General features: G+C 31.1%; 1 protein-coding gene and 1 long non-coding RNA gene across 2 annotated transcripts in view; both read right to left on the bottom strand.

Moving 5' to 3' along the window:
• The window catches only part of LOC143236188 (thromboxane-A synthase-like), a 140591-nt gene that overhangs the window by 15274 nt on the left and 106813 nt on the right, over nt 1–18504 (bottom strand). The gene's annotated exons all lie outside the window — the stretch shown is intronic.
• LOC143239363 (uncharacterized) lies at nt 11204–15522 on the bottom strand. The gene is made up of 5 exons (XR_013021149.1): nt 15438–15522; nt 13999–14069; nt 13262–13360; nt 12500–12526; nt 11204–11680 (listed from the first exon to the last, which is right to left on the bottom strand). It is a non-coding gene; the product is annotated as an uncharacterized LOC143239363 (long non-coding RNA).

The following is an 18504-nucleotide window of genomic DNA, read 5'->3' as shown; positions in this document are numbered from 1 at the left end:
TAAAGTGTTAACTCACCGTTTCTGAAAATGACAATGTATGTTAAGTGATAACTCACTATTACTAAAAATGACATTATGATGCAATTGAAGTACTATACTAATTCAATATTCTTAGAAATGACGTTATGATGCAATCAATGCAAAATCTTAACTCACTGTTATTAACAATTCAGTCTATGTTCACTATCTCAATACTGCATCTTAATTTGATATTTATATTTTACATGTGCGTTTTTATAGAAACAAAAACTTCGCCTCATGATGAACACGAAGAAAACGGACTGTTTTAAAACAATTTGTAAAGTAATTGTTTCTACATCAAAAGTGTTCGTTATTTGGAGGACAGCTGCCAGTTTCAAACGTTCATATATTTAATGTTTTGAATTTTTGAACTCTAGTAAGGAAAACAATCTCTTATTTTTAGTTTAAAATTTCAGTATCCTGTTCAGTCAAAATTAATACAGAATAACCATAGTTATAATGAGATTATTGTGATTTAGAAGTTCTCGGTAATAGCTACTCAACAGGTCAAAAATACACGGGTATATATATGTAAAAACGGCTCGTTTGGGTTGAGGTTCACAAAGAAAGAAAGAGGTAACTGACCGGAAGCTGATCTCTTTCTTTGTAAACCTGACGATGACCGAAGAATATCGAAACGTCGTTTGCTCCTCTACGTAAAACATTTTCTCAACCCAAACGAGCTGTTTTTACATATATATTTCTCTACAAATGGATTATATCGACATCACTGATTATAAATACACGGTTAAGATTTCTCAAAGTGTGTGAAATTTTATTATAATGTATTTTTGTGTGTTGTGAATGTTAACATGATAGATTAGAAATAAAAGGAAAACGATTACATACCATACACTTACAGAAGTAGGTCAGATTTCTAAATGTCGATTACTCATCAAAAACTGACCAAACATCTTGTAACAGATAGATAGTTTAAACACTAGAGACCAACCGAGTAAGATGTTGTATATATAAAAGTACATTACAAAAATTGATTAATTCATTCTTTATAGTTTTAAGGAAATATAAATGAAAACTTTTGGTGTTTGTTGTTTTACAATCTCCAACGTCATGCATTCAATATTCTAATAGCTGTAATTTTTCACATTCCATGTTAATTAGTGATATATTAAGTAACTTTGAAACAAAGGAATGTGTTATTGATTTGTTTCATAAAATTGCAGTTGTATCAACTAACAATCAAGTTTTGAGGTTGTTTACTTACATGTTCACCCTGAATCCACGTAACCAATCAATGTGTAGGAAAAAAATAAATTATGTGGTGTATACTAAACTGAATATTTTACAGGCATTCTTAATATCTGGCTGTGTTTATAGTCAAATGAAATAAGATCCCTCTTGTGTAATTATTTTGAACTACTGTTTTTACTAGTCCTGCTACTAAAAGTAAATAGCCTTTGTATAATTATTTTAAACTTCTGCTCAAAGTATCCCCAGATAGGTTGAACTCACTCACCTTTTCTCTAGAAATATATAAAATAAGAAATAATATTTTCTCTATTAAACGACGTAATTACATGTTAACTCCGTCCTTGCACCCCGCTAGTACAGCGGTATGTCTCCGGATTTACAACGCTATAATCCGGGGTTCGATTCCCCTCGGTGGGCTGAGCAGGTAGCCCTTTGTGGCTTTGCTAAAAGAAAACACACACACACACACACACTCCGTCTTTACTAGTAGTGAACTTTTACATACTTCATTCTAATCCAAACTAATAATTCGTTTGATTGTACAAATGTTAATTCACTTTATTTACTGTATATTGATTACACAAGGTCATTTTCTGAAACAGTCTAGAAAGTCCGCCGTTCAATAGAAAACCACGGCTTTCACCTAACCATTTTACAATTACCTACTCACTCTGCTCGTTTATTAAATTAATTACTTTGTTTTACTGCCTTTATAATAAAATTACTGTTTTGAGAAAATAACAGTTTGTTATGTTGAAAATCACGCAGCCAACATTGTTTTTGTACGACGATAGGATGAAGATGTCCCCTGCTGGTGCAGACTTGAAAGTCTGAAGGTATGGTGCACTTACCAGATGTAAGCTACCTTGAAACAATGTGAGATAAACACTGATATAAGTTTGTTTACTAACTTCACTGGTAATTTACAGTTCTTTCGGCAGAAGGATTTGCGATACATTATTATCAGAGTATATATTTTTCTATCGGTATTAAATATCAAAATTGGATCTATGCAATTTAGTAATTAAGTTCACAACACACGGATAGTCTTTTTCGCAGATATATACATTAAATTTTATAGTATTAGTGACAACAATATAATATTGAACACAAGTTTTGTTTGAGGTGTTGATAATTCATAATATATTTTTAGACGATATTTAAGATTTAAACTCAGGTGGAAATATGGTAAGTTTGTTTTGTTTGTTTTTTGGAATTTCGCACAAAGCTACTCGAGGGCTATTTGTGCTAGCCGTCTCTAATTTAGCAGTGTAAGGCAGCTAGTTATCACCACCCACCGCCAACTCTTGGGCTACTCTTTTACCAACGAATAGTGGGGTTGACCGAAACATAATAACGCCCCCCACGGCTGGGAGTGCGAGCATGTTTAGCGCGACTCGGGCGCGAACCCGCGACTCTTAGATTACGAGTCGCACGCCTTAACGAGCTTGGCCATGCCGGGCCAGAAACGGGGTAAAATTGGACACTGATCAAATTAGAGTTTGCACATGAAACAGATACAGGTAACAATGCTATAAATATTTTTTAAGAAGTGGAAAAAAAAACACATTAAAACTTTCATGGCTTGATACAGCGACTAACGATTCCTTTCTTTTAACTACGAAATAGTTACGTGCTCAGCGAACACATGTTCATTACACTTTTTCCTGTGTCGCATGGAATGATCCATTGAAATTTATAAATTATACTATGCCAAGTGTATAAATAAATATACCGGAGTACAAACAGTCAAGTGTCACTTTAAATAATAAGAATGAGTTTTGTGATGATATTTTTATGTAAAGATCACAAGGATTATTAAAATAATATGACTTTAGTCTGGTTTACCACACATAATGCGATTCTTGCATATGGTCACAGTATAATTTCTCTCTCAGAGAAAATCAGTTTTAACATACCAGCGTTCCACGTAAATAAATGTTTTTTTACTTCTTTCTGAATAACGTTAAAATCACCTTGGGCAACAGTAAGAACTTCAAAACGTATGGTTAAGGTCTCTTACTGATCCGAAGTTTCATCACTAGTCATAATTTCTTGTAAATTGTACTTTACTTCCAGCAATGCGTGATTTTGTGTTTCATCTAAAGTAACTTTCGTCACCAGTTTTCTATCATTCTGTAAATCCAGAGGAAAGAAGATAAAATAATTTATTGTTGGGTATCATCTGAAGTTAATAAAAAGTAATTATTAATAAATTCTTAATATTAAAAATAAGGTATGAAAGTTGGTTTAAATTATGTTGTTACATAGTTTGAATACATCCGAATAAACAATTATATCCACTGACTGTGAAATCGGGATTTACCCTACGGGCACCACAGAAAAGTGCTCTTAAACTCCAATAATGGAGAATATCCTCTTCTCGAAATAATCGCTAATCTTGCGTGACTGCTGCCATCTATGTCTTATACTGTGATACAGGGATGCTTAAAAAGCATCATCTGACTGACCGACCATGTGGGACACGTGCTTTAACTTTCGTCTTCTGTAGCTGATTTTATTGATTTTTGGGTGACTTAATTACTTAGGTGTTACATTTGTTATACTTATTATTGTCTCTCAGCAATTACAGTACATATCCTCTTACATGCTAACATGTGACAGTCTTTGAAATTCACCGATATAAAGCATTTCTATGTGGATAATTGATTCTTTCCAGTGAATCAGCCTTGAAATTAATTATTCAAGAACTTTAATTAAAAAGTAACATAAATAACAGCTTTAAATTACGTCATATTACTTATATAACTTGTATTTAACTATCTGTCAGCCTGAAACTTTTCTCGCAATTTTTTTATTCAAACGACATAAATCTCATATCGTTAGGAAAACCAATGTTTGAAAAGTCAAACATTACATATAAGATTTTCCATTCAAAATCACTTTGCCTGTTTGTTACTTAGTGAAACTTTTTAATGCAATGATTGTGTTACATAATAGCTCTATGTCATTGTTATCACGTGATGGCTTGCCTCCAATTGAGCTTTAATTTTTTTTATTTGAAAAGTACTTCTCAGGTACAACAGAAGAAATTCATTCGGATTTTATTCATGTGTCCAAATTATTGATATAATATGCATAACTGAAATCATACATATATTATTTGTCACAAGATTTAATCAAAATTGTTGTCATGCTGTGCGGAAAAAAAATGTAACAAAATTCCAACTAAATATTGAATTCTTTAAACAGTTGGAACTGTTTCAGAAATTTTGTCAGAAATATTTTTACTACAATGGTTCTTGATCAATCTAAAAACAAGATGATGAATGTATTTACGTTTGTCAATTTTGGTTTGTTTTGAAATTCGCGCAAAGCTACACGAGGACTATTTGCGCTAGCCATCCTTAATTTAGCAGTGCAAGATTAGATGGAAGGCAACTTGTCATCACCACACACCGCCAACGTTTAGGTTACTCTTTTATCAACGAATAGTGGGATTGACTTTCACGTTATAATGTCCACACGGCTGAAAGGGCAAGCATGTTTGGTGAGACGAGGATTCGCACCCGCGACCTTCGGATTTCCGGTTGAGTGCCTTAACCATCTGGCTATGCTGGGCAATTTGTCAAATTTATGAAATTAATTGTATTTAATAATGTCTTTGTATTGTTGTATTTTTAATCATTTACACTATATTAGTCCAGCATGGCCAGATGAGTACGGCACTCAAATTCTAATATGAGGAACCGAATTCCTGTGATACAAAACATACTTACATGTTAGTTACAGAGATGTAATAAAGCCACGATCAGTCCCACTGTTTGTTAGTAAAAGAGTAGCTCAAGAGTTGACAGTGGGTGGTGTTGACTAGCTGCCTTTTCTCTAGTCTTTCACTACTAACACAGATAACTCTCAAGTAGCTTTGAGCAAAATTCAAGGTAAACTAAACCAATCAACACTATATCACTGGTATGGCTTTTCCTGCAAGAAGGTTACTCTACTTTCGTTTCAATATATTTTCGTTAAAATCGGTGTTTAATTTAAACGGCTGTGATAATACCGTTTTTAGAAAACTCACACCAACAACAGTTACGCTTCAGTTACACTGACATCCATATCAATCTCTCAGAAGTCACATTGACACATAAAGAGATGACTCGACTGAAAACGGAACTATATTTACCAGCTGCCTTTCGCTGTAAGTATAACGACTTTCTGTGACGTTTATTTTGTACAGGAAAACCTTCTGTTTACAACTTTAACTGACAATTTAGGTGAACCATCGTTACAAGGATAAACGTCAGCATATTGGAATAGCTATGACGGACCCATATTCTATCCTTCCGGCAAAGCCTACAGACTTAGCTGTCATTTCATCAGCCTTGTTAACAAAGACACGGTTATGGACATTCCCAGCACGGAATACTCAGATATTTTCAGTTACCTAGTTTTCAGTGCCTCATATTGAAGGCATAAAACGTTTAGATGTATTGTATTAGATTGTCCAAAAATAAATGTAGTTTCTGAACAGCAAAGTTTGGAAAAGTATAAACCAATGTTTTAAAACATACTTTGATCAAAGTAAGCACTATTTGCCGTGTTAAAAACTCTCTGAAAACTTTTCTGCAGGTGTCTGGTTTTAAAAGCGTTTATTGTTTAAAAAGTTGTGAAAGTGTTCGATAAAATGAAAATATGTTGGGGAAAAATCTTAGGAATAAGGTGGATGATACAGAGCCTCGATTTTCAATTCATTCAATTTTTGGAGCGTCATCCTTGACAGGTCTCATAACGCCAATTTTGTTGATTTACAGTCAGCTTATAGAGATTCCATTTATCCAACCTTTTGTCTTTCTAATGGCACACAGGTGGTTGTAAATGCTTGATTTCCTTGTGCCTAGCTTTTCTGCAAGCTTATGTACTGTTGTGCAAGAGTCTGTCTCAACTGCTTCTCTTAATGTGTTTTCATCTAAGGTTTTAATGTGCATGTGGATATACGTGTTATTAATGGTAGCCTAACGTGTTAAAGTGATAATTTACAGCAAAAGTTTTATTTCCAAATTTATGAGCTCCTGATTCTGTTAAAAACATTAGGACTAACGTGATTAATAAATTACCAGTAGTTCACACATTAATAAAAGTTTAAGTATCAATGGTATATTTCAGAAACTAGTTTATACACATAATCATAACTGTTAGCTGGGTTGGAGTATTGTTTTATGTATACTTGATTGTGTCACGTTAGACAAGCCGAGATTCTTCCTGGTTCTATTTAGTTAATGCAGCGTCCATAATATACGTAACCTTTTTACTGATCTTATAGAGTCAGCTCATTACAGTCTAAACATTCAGCGAAAACTTTCTTAACATGTTTTTATTGAGTCTTCGTCGTTATTTAATCATTAATTTTTATATACTTCACTGTATTGTACTTTTTTTACACATTTAAAATATCTAGCGATGTCTGAGTTTTGACTGTATCAAAGAATGTTCAAGCCCTTAGTTTGAAATTTCGGTGTTTCTGGTATTAATGTTTATGACGTCCTCTTGTAAGACATCGATACAATTTCAGATTTACATCGCTAAAACAAGAGGTTCAATTTCCCTCCTTAGATGCAGCAGATAGACCGATATTTATTATATTTTCATTACCTAAAAGAGAGTACTTTTAATACATTACGAATATGTTTGTAACTATGTAAATCCAAACAACTGACCGACGGTCCCTTCTATGGGTTGTAGATCAACAAGAAGGTTAGGACTTGACTACACATTGCACGTGTTTAACAGGAACATGATAATATTACTCATGTGCAGCAGTCACATTATACAACATGGAGACAGGAGCAAAGATGGCCAAAGGTAAGCCCTGTACTTTGTTCAACCAACAACAACAAAACCAATTGGCATTATTACACGATGCTGTTCTGAGTATTTCACTGCCAGGGTCACTGTTATTTTACTAATTTGTTCTTTCATCCAATATGGCGGGATAAACAAAACTGGTCCAGCGCACGATCGACGTCACGTGCATAACCTGTGTTATAGTCTTGTAAACGTTACCTTGACACCCCTAAAAGTCTTGTACAATCAACTAACACCCATAATATAAACAGATTTAATACTATTTCCATATCTTTGTTTGTTTCCGTTTAATATATATTTATATATGATTTAATTGGAAAACAACATAATTTTGACCAGGAACGTTTGTGAATTTTGAACATTTCAGACTCCAGTCGATACTATTTCTACAAAAACATGAGGAAAAACCTTACGTCAAGCCAAATATTCGTGTCAAGTGAAGTGTATGTATGTATGAACATAAAAGTAATTTGCGCTTCCTGATCAATTACAACTGTCCTGGTGCATGACGTCATTTAGTTTCAAATAATTTTGATGACTTAATATTGTCTGTTAGTTTGTAAAACTCTTGTATATAAATCGTTATTTGTAATAACATTTATTATAAATTGTATTGTTATTTTTATATTAAAATATATTTGTGTTAAAAACATATCATCATACATATCCAGATTTAGTTAAGTTCTAAATTAAGATTAAACTTTCCGACTATTTGAAATCGTAATACGTAACACCTGGAAGATGTAACGCAAATATAAACAAGTTATTTACAATCTTCTTTTCTTAAGACAGTTACGTTTACACCCGTGTGCTGTTAATTAGAAACAATATGTGTGATAGGTTCTGTTTATGAATTTTTCTAACTTCTGGTAAATAAATATGTTTAATTTTCATTGTCATATTGTTTATTAGATTCAATTAAAACTAAAATTTGTAACGTATTCTACAGGTGGCAGTGTTTTTGTTTTAATTATAATTTGTTTATTATCTTTGTTAAATGAAAGAAAATCTTATTGTATTTAACGACGGCTAATCAACTCTGATTAAGTGTTTTATTTACTTTTAACATGTTAATCACCGTTACATTACAGATAGGATGTGTTTATTATTCAAGTGAGTTTTCGGCTTTAAAAATGATTCAATGAATTGTTTCAATGCTTAAGTTAGAATGTTTAATTCTCTTTAACTTCAACAACTATCACAATTTATTTTGAATAAATTTCTAGAGAATTCCTTAGTTCAGACTAATTAGTCATGTATCTATAAAGTCTGGACCCATATTCAGGAGAATGCAGTCATGTTTGTAGAAGTTTTCAAGAACATGAGACATTTCTTTGAAGTTACCTTTATTTCTAATATGCAAATTAGCCATACCGATAACGTTACACAACATGTGTCAGAATATGTATATGTGTCTATTTCAATATATTTTCACACAAAAAGTGTAGTAAAAAATATGTTTGTTTTTCCGATATAAACACCAAAGTCTAGCTAATACTATGTCAGGATATGAGCGACCTAATATATAGTTTGAAAGTGATGTTGTATTTAGGTATCTTCCGCAAAAGCTGTAAGTTGTCTTAAAACAACGTGTGGTGAACAGAAGGATTTGTGAAATGTTAATGTAGAATATATAATTTTTTATCAGTATTGGACCGTATAGAATTCAGTAATTAAGCCCACAATACAAAGATAGTCTTATTCGGTTGTACAAACATGAAATTTTATTGTCACCACAAAAAGAACATAATATTGAACAAAACAATATATATGTAAACACGGCTGGTGAGGGTTGAGAAAAGTTTTATGTATAGGAGCAAACAACATTTCGACCTTTTTTGGCCATCGTCAGGTTTCCTCCTCTACATACAAATTTTCTCAATCCAAACCAGCCGTTTTTACATATATATTTTTTGATAGAAGTACGTTTTCTCGTCATCATTGATTAAGCAGAACAGTTTTATTTCCAGTATTGATAGTAATTCACAACAACTTTTAAGACCATATTTAAGTTTTAATCTCAGACGGAAATGAAAAAAATTGGAAGTATAAGACACTGATTTATGTCATAAATATTTTTAAAGCAAAAAAAACACATTAAAACTTAATAAACTCGAATATTACTTTACATTATGCTTTGAAACATTCACTGTTTAACATAGCGACCAACGAATCGTTACTTACAACCAGGAAATAGTTAGTCGCTCAGAGTATGCTTGCTCACTAAACATTTTTGTGCCGTTTAAAATGATCCGTCGAAATTATAGGTCATAATGTGCTGAATGTAGAATTAAATATACTGGACTATAAACACCTGGTGTCACTTCAAGTAATAAGGTTGAGTTTTTGATAATGTTTTATTTATACATTCCAAGGATTATTGCAATAATACGACTTTTGTTTCTTGTACATTAGAAGAGGTCCACCTACACGAATGACAACAATTTCCAAGTGTGTAGTTACAAACATTCTCACAGAATCCTACACCAGAAACACCATAAAAAGTGTTAATAGACACATATATTATGTGCAAATACTTCCATTAGGAATACGAATTGTGGTGTGCATTGTTACATACGTTTTCACAAAATCGTTTCACAAGGTAAGATGTAAAGATGTAAAGATTGTACGTATTGTCTGTTTTATGGAAAATTTTTGTTAAACCTTAATTTGTTCCTAATTATTAACATCAATATGTATGAGATACTGTTCGCTTTCATGAATTTGTCAAGTTGTGAGAATCTGAGGATTAAATAAACGTTTCTTTCTGATTGGTTTTACATGTTTTAAAATGTATGTGTAACGCTATACAAAGGGAATTCAGGTGTTCATAGTTTTGAAAAGATAGACGAGCGTGAAAGTAGCTAGACATGAGATGTTCACCTTCAGTTCTTGGGCTACTAACGTGTAATCAAATTGTCATTTGATTTTAGGGATTTGACTGTCATTCTTATAGCGCACCCACGTTCTCCAAATCTTTTTTATAGCAATCAGAAGAGCTCTAGGCCACATCCGCGGTCTGGTTACTGTAAATCGAATTAATTTAATAAATTTAATAAAAATTTAATAGTTCAAATTAGACCCTGGAGTGACCCAGCGGATATGCACACAGACACATAAAAACGAACATATACATACATGTATGTAAGTTACACTGCGAAAAACATGGTTTCTACACTCCTGGTGGCCAGAGCTCATATAGCTGTGCTTCATAACAACAGAGACCGATTTATCATTCCAGTAACGTGAAAAGTCGCACAGACGTATTTGTTACTCTATTTCACATGTTAATCAGTAAAAACGTTACTCTAGTTTCGAAGCAGAAACATGCGAGATTCTGAGATACAAAATACACATATAACGGATATATTTTTTTAACTGAACTTGTCCTGTATTGTTATTTCTTTTCAGTACGTGTTCCATTGTTAAGTATGAACAGCCATAGTGCAATGAAAATAAAACATACAAGCAATGTTACTTTTTTTCTTTCACTTTTCGCACCATCACTTGATTTAAACCATTTTTCTTCAAAGTACAGATCGGGATAACATGCTCATGAAATGGATAACTGTAATCACGTAGGTGTTTAATAATGGTTTGATGTTGCTGACGTACAAACTTCACGTTGAAGAATGCCATCTTTCGGGTACTCAACATTTCAATACTAATATTGTTATAAGTTTCCTTGAAGTTTGTTATTGTTAATATTTGTACTACGAAACTTTACTAATAAGTACGAATTTAATTTTAAGCATTTTTAGGAAATGCAACGTAAAAATACAAAAATTCAGGGATTGTATCTCTATTCTTATATGTAACATAAAACAATGCACCAAATTCCACGAATATCAAGAAGTTCTATGTTTGTACTCTATCAGTTAAACAAGGGTAATCCGTGGGTCGCAGTTTCGAATCCCCATCATACGAAACATGATCGCTCTTTCAGCCGAGGGGCGTTGTAATATGTAGTCATTCCCACTATTCCTTGGTAAAAGAGTAGCCCAAGAGTTATCCGTGGGTGGTGATGACTTGTTGCTTTTCCTCTAGTCTTACACTGCTTCATTAGGGTCTACTAGTGCAGATAGCCTTCGTTTATCTTCGCGAGAAATTCAAACCAAACCAGTTACACAAGGCACAAAGAAACTGAAGATACTGAAATAATTTATTGGATAATGAAACAGATAAACAAAATGTGAGAAAAAACAACATCGGATTAATAATATAGAAAAATAATATAAAAACACTGTTCTTCCTTCTTTTATTTTTACTATATAGAATAAAAGGAATTTAATGTTGACAAGAAAATTAGAAGTTTTTAGTTTTTATCATTCCGCTGACATGGCAATACATATATTGAAGAAAAGAACCCGAATTAGTCGCCGTCCAATGGAAGTTTATTTAAATTACCATTAAACAAATAAGAATTAAACAAATTAAACAAGTATGTATTTGTACAATGTTTATGAAAAACATTTTAGGTTTTACTACAGTTAGCTACAGAACATTTCTTAAACACAGAAAACAACAACAATACGATTATTATATCTGAATTAAACAGTTGTTTCTTATCATCAGTCTTGAAGCCAAAGTAAGGGGTTCATAGATTCTGCATAAAACAGTTCTGTATTGAAATAATAGAAAATATAATATTGAGACGTTTGTTAAAACAAAGTTAAGTTATTTGTAGAAATAAAAACAAGAATCACGAACACTTAAATATACATTGTTATGACAAGTGTAGACATTATCTTAAAAACAACAACAAATATATATATTTTTATAAGTCAAATGATAAATTATTATAGAGATAAAACTAAACAAAAAGAAAATAAAATTTATAAAGTTTAATTTTGTATAAAAAAATCGTTCAAGTAAAGTATAGAAATTAGAAAATTATAACCAGAACAAAAATATAATGAAATATAATAACTATCCTTATTATATGATTTTGACGTGTTTATTACAGTTCAGAGTTAATAGTTAATAATAGCAGTTCGGTTTGTTTTTGGTCATAATAAACTAACATTTTGTTTTATTTTCCATAATTCAAAGTATTAATATTCTATATATATATATATAATAAAATAAACTTACCAACAGAACATTTATATCAATATTAATAATTTTCCTGTAAGCTCTAAGACTGTTCAGGAAGGAAAATGGAGATTCTCTTTGCCCAAACTATTGATTTAATCTTTAGAAATCATATTGATTTATGTAATTTACTTGATACGAAAATACGTTAACATATCACGGAAATAACAACACCTTTAAACTGAGCACTGATATATAAAACTAAATAGGAAAATCTTTTCAAATATAAACAGAATCAAATCATTAAACCATTCTATCATCCCATAGGTTATCAAATATTATTATGAATTTTATGTTAATACGTCTTTACTGTTTTTGTAACATAAAAATGAATTAAAACACTTACCGGCCCATTTCGTACACTAATTTCAAACTGAAATAAAAAGTCAAGAAGAAGGGTCAGATTTGTTTAAAAAATCTCTCGTTTACTTTTACTTAATTGGTTACATTTTACTAATTTTTCATAAATTTATTTGTGTTAATATATACTTCTAAGCGATTTTCAGTAACATTATAATCATTGTGCGATCTACTTTTGTAAAACATAATTCAGAATTTATCTGTAACGTTGAATAAGATCCAATTTTCCTTGGGAATAAAAGGTTATGAAAGTGAGTGTGTTCGAATTTAAACTACACCAGCATGTTTTTCAAAATTAGAGATATATACAAACTTTCACTGACCGATACTTGCTATCATTCACCAAGCTTTGTTAATCTATGTTACTCGAAACTAAAGTTCTGAGTTGCCTGCAGCATAATACTTCTCAATTTTAATTTGATTTATATGAGATAAAAAAAAAAACGTTTATAGAACAAGTTGCATTACTAGAAACACGAGCTACTGATACAAACGAAAAACTAAATGAAAATATTTATAATAAGCTTCCACACGAAGGAACTACAATTGTTCCTCATGAAATTTTTTTTTCAACAGTGCCTGAAAACTTTCTTGGCAAATAATAAACAAACAGCATGTTATTAGAACGCTTATTCAGAGAAGAGAAAATTTTGAAATTATTTTGGAAAATACACTTAAAACAAAACTGAAAATGCTCAGATAAACAATGACTTGAAAATAATCTGCTAATTCGTATGTGTAGATTTACCTGGAACCTGGTAGTCACGTTGTTACAGATTATGTTCAGAAATTCTGCATTTGATAAACTCGGAGCGGTCTGGTTCTGACATCGTTCTATAGCGTTTCTCTGACGTATAAACAGAAATAAACAGTGTCATAAAACCAAAGGATTACTTATTTGTTATAGTGATGGCGCTGTAAGAGATTTGCAACAATTGTGTAAAAAATATGTATTTGATATTTTGCAAAATAAAATGTCATATAATCTGAAAAATAGACATCGATATCTTTGGTAAAACAGTCCTGGAAATATTATATTTTTCACAATTACATATTCAAATATATGTATATAAATTATTATACCAAATGAATTGTTTTATATTAAGTAAACTTAACTGCATAGAATCGTGCTTAATAATGAATTCAAAAGAGAATTCAACAAATTTGCATTATGTATAATATAATAATAAGGTATTAAAACATATAAGAAACAAAAGATAATACATTTATACAAAATGAATACACGTATTCACACACGTTACTATAGCAGTACGTAACTACAAATATAATATAGTACAAATACCATAAGTACATGCATGTTATAATATAAATATAATCAGTACAGTCGTGTTGTAGTGTTTACTAGTTGCCTTACCTATAATCTGCAACTGCTTTTTTAAGTACGGCCAGCGAAATTAGCCTTCGTGTAGCTTTGCTCAAAATTCATAATAAACCAAACCAAAGAAATAGTAATATTATACTAACTTCAGTCAGAGACGAATTGTTCAGAATGCATTCGTAACGCGTCACTCTTGTTTCTTCAGCAACATTCTAATCTGAAACATAGCAAATTTTTAACTGTACTTTTTTACAGAATATTAGCGTTAAACCTAATATTTTTAAACATTGCATTTTTTATTTAGTCCTTTAGAAATTTTCATGTATTAGAAGAATAAATGATTGTAGTATTCCAAGCACACTTTCGCAATATCCATTGCCGTTCACACCATAACAGTTGATATTGTGAAACATGGTTTATGTAGGTAGAGTTCCATGTTTGAAGTTTATCACAGACGAGAATAATGGTGTTGGTTTTATGAATGTAGATTCTAAGAAAACATTTGACAAAGTGTCATATTAAATGTTTGGGAATAAACTTGACTTTATTATTGTGGGGGATACATTATGTAATCGTATAGAAGAGTGGCTTAATGGAAGAAAGTAGGGGGTTCTTATTAATGGAGCTCAGTCAAAATGGATTAATGTTGTAAGTTATATTTCTTAAAGTTCAGCCCTAGTTCCATTGTTCTTTTTGGTTTACAATAATAAAACAGATGAAAGAAGGGTAAATGAATTACTTAAATTTGTACATGATATTAGAGTATTCGGTGTTACTGGGTGTGAGCAGGACGCTGCTGATTTACAACAAGATTTAGATCATTTAGTAAGTGGGACATATAAAAGGTATATGGGTTTTAATTGTAATAAATGCAAGATAATTAATCTGAATTATTATAGTCTTAATTATAAGCATGATTTGGATGGAAATAACATTAAAATTTCATGAAAGAAAAAAAATTTGGTGTGATGGTTGATCAGTCAAAGAAGGATTTTAGATTATATCAACAGAAATAGTGAATGAATACAAGTCTAAGGAGGTTATAATTTCATTGTATAGGCTACTGATTTGGTCACATACGGAATATTGTGCTCCTTACTTTAGGAAATATATTGAATTGTTGGAAATGGTTCAGAGGAGTGTTACTAATATGGTACCTGGGATAAAAGGGTTATTATATTATAACTTTTATTAAAAAAGTTAAGTAGTATAACAACAGATATAAGAGATTTACATGTTTTTGACATTTTTCGTAACATTTTTGGAAAACTGTACACTGTGAAAACAACAATGATATAATCAACAGAACTGTCACCCTGTAAACATTGTAGTTATTAACAACAAGGAATTTAATCCTTAAAAGTTCCATGGATATTAACAACAAGAACGTAATAAGTGAAAGTGTTATTCTGTAATCATAATTTTAGCTGCAATAAGTTTTCTTTTATTTTTACGCGAATTGTCTCTAACAGAAGATTCCGGGTACATTCATACATATAATAAAAATGTGTCAAATGTATAGATACAGATCCACTTAATCAACAAAGTCCATCATTAAAAGTGTCAAAAGATAATTCGTACTAACCACAAAATATAAAATTGAACAGTGATCCACCGTAACAAATACAGCAGAACAAAAAATAAAAGCAGCGAGAAGAGCTCTATTCTTCATTCTGTTGGTATTATGTTGATATTAACGGCTGTCGCTTGTTATTGGTTGAAGAAAGAAAAGGAAATTTTCTCATACTATCGAATTTCTATTCAGACTGTGTTTCAAGCACTGTGGACATTACGAAAGAACTATGTAATACGTGGAAATGTATTAATCACGGACGTTTCGTATTGACAGGGATAAGGTTTTCTATATCAGTGTTGTTATTGTGTTCTACCTATCATTAGAGGAATGTGTTTATGTGCGTACATAAATTATGGCAATGAAAATGAAAACTATAAAAAACATCTTGTTATAAAAGAAACGTCTATTGTTTTGTGAAAGCGACCTTTTCACATACCATTACACTAAAATATTTTGTTTGTGTTTTGCTGTTTAAAAGCTGATAACAAGCTGATTGAGGATCAGATTTCAGTTTTTGGCTAATATGGAAGGGGAACTATAGGAGGAAAGAAAAATAAAAGGAGTAGATTATGAAGTTGAACATATTATATTTATAGGTGATTCCTTGACACAGCGTATGAAGTTTGTACGAAAAAAACAAATTAGATTATGCTATCCTAGGGTACAAGTGGAAAACAATTGACAGAGCAAAAGATATTATGAAGGGGCTGTCAACTTTGCAGTTTTGATTGTACACGCAGAGGCTAACCATATATGTAAGAGTAAGTCAGAGGAAGTAATTAATAAATATAGGACGTTGATAAAATCATTTAAAGATAAAGGCCATAGAATTATTGGTGGAAATGAAATTTGGAATAGATGGTTTACATTTAAGTAGGAAAGAACTATTAACTGAGATGTAAGGAAAGTTTTAAATTAGGACTGCATAGTGGTGAGGGCAAAGACAAACTAAATGAAAGAAAATTGAGATATAGATGAAAGTTTAGCACAGAAAATCTGTATAAAAGTAGTTTTAAGAGTAGGCTTAGTTGATACTCTTGTAATGCTAAAAGAATAAGATATAAAATAGATTAATTTAAAACAGAAGTAGGAATAGAAGGTTTTTATGACAGAAATTTCTTTATAATAGATGGTTATATGTTATTTAATAGGGACAGAGTAGTAAAGAAAGGGGGTGGTTGTATATGTAAAGTGTGAGTTACATTATGCTGAAGTTGAGAATATTAAGGATAGTAGAGGAGATTGAATCAGTTTGGATTTCTGTTTGTGGATGAAAAGGGAAAAAGCTCTTAGTTGGAACTTGTTACAGACCACTAGATGAAAGTGATGAAATTATTGCTAAACTTTACAGTGAGATTAAGGTTTGAGTTGTTAATGAAGTCATAATTATTGGCGATTTTGATTTTAGACATATTTATTGCGAAAAGCTAGTGTCACACAATGAAGAAGAAAGGTTTCTGGAATCTTTTCAAGATGGATTTCTTCACCACTTGTGTAAGGTAACCAGAAGAAATAATTATATTTTAAATTGTTTGTTAACTTTTAAAGTAGAAATGGTTGGGAGAATAAAGATTTTGGAACACCTAAATACAAGTGATCGTTGTTGTACTGGATTTGATGTTTTATTGCACATGGAAATCAGAAATAATGATATTTTTACTACAAATAAAAAAAAATACTTGAAGGGATGCAACATAAATTATCTGTTGTGAATTGGGAAGCTGAGTTATTTGGAGCCACTTATAAGATGTTGTTAATTCGTAAAGAAATGTTCTGAATATTTAAACAAATATATTTCGTACAGAGAAAAAAGGTAGAAAAACAGGTTCGCTCACAAAACGTAAAAAAACATACAGTTAAAGAAAAGCATCACACTTGTAAGAATTTTAAACTAATTGGTGTAATGGAATATTTATAATATAGAAGATTAAGAAAGTTGGTCAAACAGAAAGTTAAATCATCGAAAAATGTATGAAAAATTGGCTGAAAACAAGAATTAACAGTAAGGATTTTAAAGTACGTTATGGGTAAACAGAATGTTAGGATGGGGATAGAATCCTTGAGGGGAGATAAAGGAAGGATTTCATCTGATGATTATATAATTACAAGGTTATTCAATTATACCTTATTAAATTATTCCTCTTATTCAGATTTAACGAGATATAACGAGAAATGTAACAGTGGAGAACACAAATATAGTACTAGGGAAAATATAAACTGTCTTCTGCTGAGACAATTTTATTTTTCAAATAGCGATATTCTTTTCGATGTTGTAGAGGTGGTAAATCTGAGTTAGTTTAAAAGATATATTTAAAAGATTTAAAAGATTACACAAATTCTGAAATTGTTAAAATAAAATTGGAAAAAAGGACAAGATTACTGGACCACATAATATTTAAACTTTAAAGTAGTTCAATGATTTGATATGTGAGCCACTTGCCATTATTTTTTTATAAGTCTTTGAATAGTGAACAAGTAATAATTAGAAACTTATTATTTCACTCAACTCTTCAAGTAATTTTAGGCGTATTAGTCTTATATCAATTTGCAAGTTAATTTATCAAATTTAGAATTTTTCGACTAGTTAATATGGTTTCGCTAAGGGAAAATCTTGATTTAGATATTTTTGATGTGCTTTGAAAATGTTACTGTATATGTAGATGAGGGTAAAGGTGTATGTAAGTATTGTGTATCTGGATTTTCAGAAAGCATTTGACAAAATGTCTCATAAAAGGCTTGTATAGAAGTTTATGTTTATAAGTGTTAGGTATAAACTAACTAATTCTACAGAAGAATGGCTTGGTTGAAGAAAGTAGAAGCTGTTTTAAACTGATTTCAGTAAAACTGAATTAATGTTGTAAATGGTGTACCTCAGGATTTAGTCTCAGGACCATTGCTCTTTTTGATTTACATTAATTACATAAATAAAGGAATGGTGAAAAAAATGTCTTAAATTTGCTGATGATATCAAGATCTTGGGTGTTGATCCTGCTTTACAGAAGGATTTAGATCATTTACTGAGTTTGAAAAGTAACTTATAAATGAGGTTTAATTGTAATAAGTGCAATGTAATTAG

The sequence above is a fragment of the Tachypleus tridentatus genome, chromosome 13, assembly GCF_004210375.1.
Source record: "Tachypleus tridentatus isolate NWPU-2018 chromosome 13, ASM421037v1, whole genome shotgun sequence".
In the NCBI taxonomy this organism is placed as follows: Eukaryota; Metazoa; Arthropoda; class Merostomata; order Xiphosura; family Limulidae; genus Tachypleus; species Tachypleus tridentatus.
The sequence above is the reverse complement of the archived record's forward strand: the minus strand, read 5'-3'. Positions and strand labels throughout refer to the sequence as shown.